At 36.4% G+C, this 10,195-nt stretch overlaps 1 long non-coding RNA gene across 1 annotated transcript in view; it reads left to right on the forward strand.

Annotated features, from left to right (window-relative positions):
- Positions 1-9,829, forward strand: part of LOC140946303 (uncharacterized) — a 17,206-nt gene extending 7,377 nt beyond the window's left edge. The window contains exons 3-6 of the long non-coding RNA XR_012166834.1: positions 5,846-5,911; positions 6,318-6,428; positions 8,660-8,802; positions 9,193-9,829. This is a non-coding gene — a long non-coding RNA (uncharacterized lncRNA). The remainder of the gene's footprint in view (positions 1-5,845; positions 5,912-6,317; positions 6,429-8,659; positions 8,803-9,192) is intronic.
- The last annotated feature ends 366 nt before the right edge of the window (positions 9,830-10,195 follow it).

Raw genomic sequence — 10,195 nt, forward strand, 5'->3', positions numbered from 1 at the left:
CTAATGACCTGTAATGAGCTGAAATGGAAATACTCTTATCAACTGGCACCACTAAGGACAAAATTTAGAGACATTTTTGAGAGAAATGCAAGAAAAAGATTGTGGTGACAGATTCAGGTCGGGCAGCCAATGGTTCAGACAAATAGAAAAAGATAAACCTTGTATTGTGTCATTCACAAAACATGAAATAATTTCATGTGGTAGTCATGTGGTGATGGCAATGAAAAAGTGAGATATGTTGTGCAAACTTGTTGTTTTGCTAATCTAAACCCACACTGTATTGCTTTTTCACCATTCTTGCTGTAGCTTGCATGGGTCCAGGGTCCTGTTTTCACTTACCCTTTTGGAGATTTATACAACCCTAATATACTGTTGTTTTAATCGACATTCACGATGCTTGTAAACATAACTATAGAAGTTATAGTTCTGTACAATAAAACATTAAGAAGAAGAATTAAGAAGAAAAGTAGAAATCAGAGAGGTTTTTAGTCTACAACTTAAAGAAATCCGCATTCATGTAATATTCACTTTTTTGGAAAAAGAGTCTTGTTGCAGAGGAGAATTTTTTCTCTGCTGATACCTGATATCTTTTGTTTCATTGACTTTATATTCCATTGCAGAACTTGCTCATGGCTCGTGTTTTCATACAATCGAAAAATCTTAGCAACCTGAAAAACTTTGCGTAGTACAGAAAGTGTTTCAGCTATTTAATTCATTCAGCCATTGTCCACTTTGCTTCACCATTATATAATCGGTCAGTGTAAAACGCAGACTGCGGACTGCAGACTGCAGACTGCGGACCAGGGGTAAAATGCAGACCGAGTGAAAAATGCAGACTGCAGACTGAGAGTAAAACGCAGACTGGGGTAAAATGCAGAATAAAGACTGTAGACTTTTTTAAACATTTGTGCTCCTTCCTCTCCAAATCAGTGAAATAGCTAGCCGGTATCAGTTACACACTTCGCTTCCTAGTTGAAGTGGATTGCATATTCGCCAGAAGTTTCAGTGAACATCCGAACAGGTTAAGTCTGTGTACCTTGATTTGCAATACTTTCATAGAAGGTCATCCAAATTTCCTGCAGAACATCTTTCTTTGTTGTTGGAATGATTTACTCCCTCTTTAGCGCCATAATTCTTCCTGTACAGTATTTTGGGTCAGCAGCTTCCATTTAGGCGTAAACATCGTGGTGTTGTAACAATTCACGGTCCCTGGTCACGTATATCGAAAACTTCGCGTCTTAACTTGAAGCGTGAGGTCTCTCGGACGGAAAAAAGGTTCAAGATTTCGATTATATGTTTTTTGGTCGTCGACAACGTTCTAGAGAAGAAAGTCCTGAATGGATTTGTGAAAGCAGATGTATTCAAGTAAGTGTTCGTTTACATGTATTTGCGGGATTTTTTGACCCTTAAACCTTTCCACAACTACAGTTTATGCTCGGTCTGCATTTTACCCCAGTCTGCATTTTACTCTCAGTCTGCAGTCTGCATTTTACACTCAGTCTGCATTTTACCCCTGGTCCGCAGTCTGCGTTTTACACTGACCGATAATAATTCTCCATCCCAGCAAAATTAAAATTGGAAACTCCTTTGTCATTCAAAAATGTTCTTGCAATTTTTTGCTCATCGAGAAAAACAATAAAAAAAAAATTGTTTCTCTAGCAGAGCAAGGGAGAAACAATGGAAACAGTTGATTAACGTACACAAAACTGGTTTCAACCAACAGAAAAAACCTTTTGAAGGCGCATATTATTGGGAGCCGCTGTAATGTACTACTGCAGGGTTCTTCACATGTAATGTTCCTTTTAATGTTCATTTTGTTTGTTTTGGTGAGGCAGAAAAGTGAAAAAAGCTTGGACTTACACCTGTATGTGTACATGTCTTTTTGTTTCATTTGATTTTATTTGTGTAGAATAGTTCTAAGCATGATTGTAATTGTCGATGTTGAAATTCTACATCTTCGCTTTATACATTTTCTACAAAATACATCCTGAATCTAGTAACTGTACCAAGTATACCTTGTTGTTTATGGTTAACTGGATTTTTCATCAGTTCAATGATCATCTCTACTGTACAGTTTCTGTACAGTTTTCTGTGTGTTATAGGAACTTGGTTGTCATTAAGTACATGTATGTAGCTGTCTATATCGGTATTTGAATGATTAATTGTGATATCTATTCAGTTGACTGGAAATGTATACAGTACAACGATTCTGTGTTTACAATATGGGGGTAAGGGAAGACATATATGTACTGTCAGCTGTACACGTAAGATCTTTGGCATGCAAGGTTATTGATTATAATATTTTTTACATGCATACATATTTTCGTCTAATATTATTCTCATGTAAGGACATGCGAAAAATAATGTAGCCCGTGAAATTCAACATTTTAACCGTGCCTTTACTAATGTACTTCTACCCAAGAATTTTGCCTTCTCCTGAAGGAAACTCAATTACCCTTCATGTACTAAAGCACCTCTTTGTATTCTTGTAAGCAAATTTTATTTCCATAAGAAGCCTGACAGTTATGGGTCTAGTTTTGAAGAGTTTGAACTTTTTGCTCAGCAACAAGGTTTTGATTGCAGTTCAAAGTACAGCACTAAAATTTGTTTAACCAGAAACCCCTTATGGGTTTCTGGTTTAACTTAATTTTGCACTGAAGACATAATTAGCAAGTTATACATGTAAACTGATTAGAGTTGATGACTATTACGAAAAACTGCTGTTTCTTGTGTCACCTGAGATCAACTCAATGTAATTTATTTCTTTTGTTTTGCTTAGTGATTATAATTTTGCACATACATGTAATGCCACTCAAATACGCCTGGCAAGTTTCTTGTAAACAAATGAGCAAAGTAACATGTCTTTCAGCAAATAAAAGTGCTGATTATTCATCAAGATAATTCTTTTATAAAAAGGGTTAAATTATCTACTGAGTTGAGTTGGATTTGAAGCCCTAGCTAGAATCTCATCAAAGGAATATATTTTTTTTTTTGTCATTTTTGTTGTTCCTTTCACCATTGATTTAAAATTACTCCCAATATACATGTACCAGCACCTTGTTTTTACAATTTCCGTTTATTATAAACCTTTTTACAGTGTAGTAAGCTTTCATACATGCTGCACCAAGCAAATCTACAACCAGTTGCAAAAGTACTTGAGATAGTGTACCTTATTTTGGCTTAATGGCCTGTCAATGATCTTGTGCTTGTGATCCCCCCTTCTCCCCTTGTCAAAAGTGCTAGCAATAAAAGATCATGGTCAAAACCTGGAGGAACAACTTTGAATGGAGGGGCGGAGAGAGGTGAGCATTATATTGCACACATTAGTAAGACTAGCAGCGATTTGAAATAAAAAAGGCCGGTTTTTCATCAGAGTGTCTCAACATTTTTGCAACTGGTTTTAGCATGCACTGCACTAATATTACCTTCCTGGCAAACATGTACAACAGATCAGCATTCCAAATTGCAGGACCTCAATTACCTTTTTAATTGTTATCTGCCATTCAGCATCTGCACCCCACCACTTTTTTTTTGTTTTTACCGGGGCCTAGCCGAAGGCAGGCACCAGTCATAAAATGCAACGCGTTTCTGTGTCTTCAAAGTTACATTGTTAGGGATATATCGCTGACTGAGATATATCGCTGGCTCGTTACTTTTGGGAGTGTTCGCTGAGATATATCGCTGGTTCAGAAATTTGAAGTAGGAAGCAACAACCATGTAAATATTAATTCGATTAGTTTGCACATGGAATGGTTTAATACGACTATATTTACCACTTATCAATAAATGAGATCCCTGTCTATTGCAAAATATTGTTACAGTATATTCATCTTAGCAAAGACAAAGCCTGGTCGACGTAGAACTGTGTACACTACGACAAAGCAAAAATCTTAACTTATTAAACTTGCATGCGCCAAGCTTTGTTTATGCGTTTCAATACCTTACAATTCGCACTCCCTACAGGAAACTTCGTGAAATATTTTCCGACAAACAGTTAAAACTCATTAGGAGGAAGTCTATCACTGCTTTGACTTATGAAGCAACAAAACAAAATATTTTCAAATAACCTTTGTCACGCAATATTTACGTTAGCGAGATGCGCAAATTCTCAACTGTTCAAAATGCGGGATTCCCTAACATTTTGTCTTTTCACATTATTCATTAGATGTTGATGTAGAATTTTTATGTTTTTCTCCTTGGTATTCTTAGCTACTTTGGATTCTTGTTGCTAAGAAATATCTTATTATTATGTAATCGATCTGAACACGTGAGAAAAACTGCGTTACTTGACAGCCTAGGATTGGGAGTTGACTCATGTTCACTGATGTATTGAACCCTCATCTATTGTTCTGGAGTTTTAATTACATGTGACCTTTGCTGCAACGCAGTCATTCGTTCTAACACACTCGCCATGCAAACAAATTACTTTTTCCCTTCTCCTGCCCTTGCCCTTTCCTCTTTCCTTATTTGCATTAAACCATTGCTAGGGCTTTTTTATGCCCTCACCTTTACTGGACATAATTGTTTACCTTTGTGATTTAGAAGTATATTGAAATAATTCAAAGAAAATTAATTATTCATTAAATAGGCCTAGGGCCAAATATTAATTTGATTAGTTTTGGAACGGAATGGTTAATGCGACTACATTTGCTCCTTATCAATAAATGAGATCCCTGTGTTTTGAAAAATTAATATTGTTACAGTATTCATCCTAACGATCACAAAGCTTAGTTGCTGTTGAACTGTGTACACTACGACAAAACAAAAATCTTAACTTATTAAACTTGCATGCACAAACTTTGTTTGTGCATTTCAATGCCTTACAATTCGCACTCGCTACACTCATCACAAGAAAGTCTATCACTTCTTTAAAGGGGCTGTGTCACAGCAGGTCAGTTCATTTTGTTTAATTTTGCTTATTACTCTGATCGCCCTTAATCGCTATGGAATTTAAAGTAAGCAAAGAAATCTAACATGTAAATGACAAAATTAGAGACCCAAGACAAACAAATATGTCTCCTGAGCATTATTTTTGAAGCTGCAAGCAGCAGAAATCAACTTTGAAAAACTGTTAGGCTGAACAGTTTTCAAAAACCGCTAATTTCAATCTGTTTCAATCTTCTTCAGTTTTGCCCATCCGTGGCATCTGTTGTTACTAGCTGTTATATTATTTTAACCTTCCTTTAAAGTTTTAAGCGGTTATTTTTATGTTTCTCCTAATTTAACGGGCATTTTGTAATTTCCTAATTTGGCTGAATTTCGTGACACAGCTCCTTTACCTAATGAAAAACCAGAAAAGCTGTTTCACATAACCTTTGTCACGCAATATTTACGTTAGTGACATGCGAAAACTCTCAACTGTTCAAAATGGGGGATTCCCTAACATTTTCTCTTTTCACATTATTCATTACACCTTGTTTTCATCTCTAAAGAATATTTGCAATAAAAAAGATTTTCATGTCGCTCGACAAACTTGTTGATGAAAAGGACCCTTCCACGTGTGTTGCCAAGACAAAAGTGGCCCCGGTAAAATTCACGAAGTGATTCTTGTTATAACATAAAAAGTAAAAGTGCAAGCTATTTTTGGTTATTTAGTCATGAGAACAGTGCAAGATGGAGAAAAACTAAGCTGGGGGGCACTTAACACATGCTCAAAATTAATGATTTCCCCTCTTTCTGAGGGTTGCTTTATATACCATTGTTTTCATGGTACAGCAGAGCTGTAAGCCTAAAAATGGACAGTTAGAAAATACAGATGGAAAGAAAAAGTTTAAAAGTTACTTGTGTTCTTGACATTAATTTTTGCCTCGAAGGACTTATCATTTTTTTTTTGTTTTCTTCACAGCAGAGAATGTGTCCTGTTGTGAAACACAACCAAGATATCTGTAGCAAAGTTTTTGGAGGATTTAAGGTACCTGATTGGGGCATTTAACAGTCAAAGAATATTGTCTTGAAATGAGAATTTGTTATTAGACATCTATCATAAAATGTAAGAGTAATAGTATTATATATGTGTTGAATTGAAATACAATAGACCAAAAATTAAAACAGGTAAACAAAATATTCAATAAAATATTGCTGATAGAGAGGAGGCTAGTCATTATGTAGATATTATATACCACTACAGCATATATGGTGTAATCATGAGTTAACATACAGCTGTAATACACAGGCCGCATATTGTAGTAGATAATGTAAATTAAGCATAAAAGTTGCTGCTACAACATTGTAGTTTAATGAATATTTCTGTGCAAGTGCTTAAAGACACGTGCACCTTGCCTAATGTTCTCAGTGTTTTTTCTATTGTTTATTTACAGATACCCTAATTGATATAGTGGAATGTTTGACTGTTTAAAAATTGGCCTTGCGGAGTTCGTGTTTGAGCCATAAAGGCTTGCAGAAAAAAATGCAACCAAATTGAAAGAAAGGTAATCGCTCAGTTTTATACTTCATGTACATGTACAAGTATGTAACCACAAAGGAATATTAACTGTATGAGAGTATTTTTATTGAAGTTACTGTACATGAATATATGAAAATCATATATGTGAACTGCGGGCTGAAGAATTATATGAAAGTAGATCATTGCAGTTATAGACGCAAATTATACTTTTGCAGTTATGAAAAGAAAGCCTGAAAGAATAAAATTCAGGCTGGTACGGGATTCAAACCCTTGACCTCTGCTTTCTTTTCGCAACTGCAAAAGTTGTGTCTATAACTACGATGATCCACTTTCATACAAGTATTTTTATTCTTCTATGGTTTTGTAAATGTTGGGGCAGGGGCAGGGGCAGGGGGTAAAGGTTAGTGTTTCAGTCAGCCATGTTGATTTTTTCCTTCCTTTTCCTTCATATACAGTGGGAAGAACAACATCAACCACTACTAAACTTTATTAGGGATGGAGCATTTGAATTTTAAGCGATGGAGGTGGGGGGGGGGGATTTTTAGCTTACGTAGCTGGCAGGATTGAAAGTGCAGGGGTCCACAAAGTTTTGGTAGAGGTCGAGCTGTAAAGCCATGTGGAGAATAAGGAGGAGATGCTCACTTCTTGTGGCTTTGCTGCCAAAACTCTCAAGCACAAAAACAATCTGGCTAGTTATGCAGGCTCAGAGATTTTCAGTCTGTAGAACTTTTTTCTCCACCCACAACGTGTCTGTGAATGATTTTTATTTTCAGGTGAAATCCCATGAACAATTTTTTTAATTGCAGTTGCATGCACATCATTCCCTACATTTCTTCAGAAAACTAAAAATGTTGAAAATAACAGGTTTCATACACCTCCAATATAAAATACCTTTTTTATGTGGCAATGCTTGCACTTGTGTCTTTTTTCTTTTTCTTTTTTTTTTTGATAATTCACGGAGAGTTCTGTTTCAATATGTTCAGTGTCGGATACATGGATAAAAGGTCACTAAGACCCTCTTAGAATCTAGGTGGCTTGGGCATGCTTGCCTGCCTTCCCCGCCTCCACCACTCCCCCCATCACCCCCTAGAAAAATGAATGAAATAATCTCGACCCTCAGAGGTGCACTTTCCAACACAAAGTGATTTTTTTTTAATGACTTCCCACTGTGATTTTTTTTTATGAAGAATAGAGTTAAAAAGACTTAAATTTGTTGTTTATTTTTTTTGTCTCGTTCTAACATAAGTCGTATAAATAAACTCTCAGTAAGGATTAGAGATCGTGTGGGTTGTGGTGATCAGGGCTAAGACAAGTTAACATTATTTTATTATACACTTCTCCCTCTGAATACGATATTGCTATTTATTATCAAATGTAGTCAATAATTAGATATGAGCAAAGGGGGAACGTTTTAAAAGACAAAGGTCTTTTTCTTGTGGTCCAGTTGGATTATCTACTCCAAGCTGGGTTGACTGAATCAATTTCATGGTTTTGCTGAGTGAAGACTCTTAGTTTCTTTAGTTTAGTCTTAGTTTTTTCAGCCCCCCCCCCCCCCCACCCCCCCTCCCCAGGACAACACTTTGCTAATGGCTAGTCCCTTAAAAAGAAAAGGCAATAAATTTCCCTATGGTATTCTAAATCAAAGTATTAAAGCAACCACTACCAAGACTTTCTCATACCTTTAGCAGACAGGTAGGCCTGGGGTGTGTGGGCACTCCCACCAGTAAAGTTTATAGCAGTGTTGAGCTGAATTAGCAGGGTATACTTTGTGAGTTGTTCAAACTGTCCTCAAAAGGGATATATTCTTTTTGGTCCTATGATCCTTTTGTAGGATAGCATGACCTAAACTAAACTGCATGTATGAAATAACTACATGAACATGTGTATTCAAAAAATTCAAAGTGATGATAGTTTCCTGTGTGTGGATAATATCGTCCCCCTGCTAAAAGATGGTCGACCTTTCCCTGGTCTTCTGCAGTACCAGGGGAAAGAGGCTGCTAGCAACGAGGATAAATGTTAATACAGCATTACAAGTTATAATACAAAACAGCTGGAACAAAGTTGATTTTTAACCTATAAGGAAAGGCTAAGCAAGGCAAGTTTTGTTATTGGTTAGTTGTATGCATTTTATTCACACTCTCTAGTATCCAACAAGGCCTTTTAGACATCCAGTGCAAGTGACAATACTCAGAGAGGAAACCCTGCACAGAATGAGCTTTCACAAAGAAAGTGAAGTGTTTTTTTTTCTGTTTACAGCCACATATATACGGATTTCAAGATTACAGTGCCACAGAAGAGAAATAGCACACAAAGTACAAGCAAAGTTAAGAACAAGTTATTTAGGGACAACTGAAACCACCGACCCAGTGCAATGGATTCAACAGCTGTACAATGAAGATGTAAGTTAATCATTAATAATTAAACTAACAGATTGCCAGTGTTTTTACAGACTGAATGTACGTGTACACACTCAGTATTTACTACAGAGATTTTAAGAAAATCTGATGTTTCTGGCTAGTGCCACTTTGAAATGGGGTAGTTCCCCTGAATAGTATACATGTAATTATTGAATATGTTAACAGTAACACACACGCACTTCTAGACTGCATCACTGTACAGCTACAAGAGGCCACTCACCATTAACACAGGAGGTTGTGCTGGCAGGAAATGGTAGCCGATGGGATTGTACTTTTTGCAGAGAATAATTATTTTTGTTGGATCGGACATGTTTTAGGCTGGGAGGAGTGCGTACCTTATTTTCATAGATGATTTTTTTTTGTCTTTTCTAGGGAATCATTAAAGGTAACAGATAACCTCTTAAGCAGTTACTGATGCCCTGGTTTTTCCAATGCAGGAGGGAATAAGAAAAAAGTAGACAACTTGATGGAATGGTGTTGTACACAACATAATTAATAGACTTTGAGGAATGTTTACAAACCAAATTAAGTAGCACAAACATACACTTAATTTTAATACCTAATACTTAGCAATATTGTGTTTACATTTGTATATTGCTTAATTATAAGCAATAAATTTTCTACAACTTTTTGACAGTAGTTGAATGTTGTACACTTCTGGAGCTTAGTGTAGCCGCATGTCAAAATATTATTGAAAAACCATAGGGAGATCATAAACAAACTGTCCTCTGTTCCCGTCTTTGTTTCGCTGTTTGATCTCAATTTTACTGTTCATCGTTAATTCACTGGCTAATCTTCTGGCCTGTTCTGTCCAGATATTTATGGATAGCGGTGGTATTTCATCAGTATCTATATAATAGAGACCTTAAGATACCCCGAAATCGGTGTACGGGTAACGGGTAGCGCCATGTTTTTTTCATTTTGTGGTGACGTCATCGACCTTACCCGGTAGAACCAGCCGTTTTTCCGGGGTAGACACCAGTTTACCCGTTAAAAATTTACGAGTAGCTGCAAGTCCTACATGATGGAGAAACGAGTAAGTACAAATGTAAATTGTATGACTCCTTGGCAATGTTATTGCAAGTCTGTTCAAATATTTTTGCCAAATTTGAATTTTAGCTGTAAAGAAAGCGCTTCAAAATGTATTGATTTTGGACCTCAAATGCGCAGGTTGAACTCTGAAACGATGTCAATTTGTTGCCGTATTTGGGAGGATTTCTGAGAATTGTTCGAATGTTTGAGTTTCGCAAAAGAAATAGCATTGAAAAATTTAGCATGGGAGTCACTGTTGAAGTTGACAATCGAAGGAATTGTTTGGTGATGTGCCTCGATCAAAATGGCGGGGTTTGCGATAACAAGCTTTCGGTCAAGGGAC

The sequence above is a fragment of the Porites lutea genome, chromosome 1 (assembly GCF_958299795.1).
Source record: "Porites lutea chromosome 1, jaPorLute2.1, whole genome shotgun sequence".
NCBI classification, from domain to species: Eukaryota; Metazoa; Cnidaria; class Anthozoa; order Scleractinia; family Poritidae; genus Porites; species Porites lutea.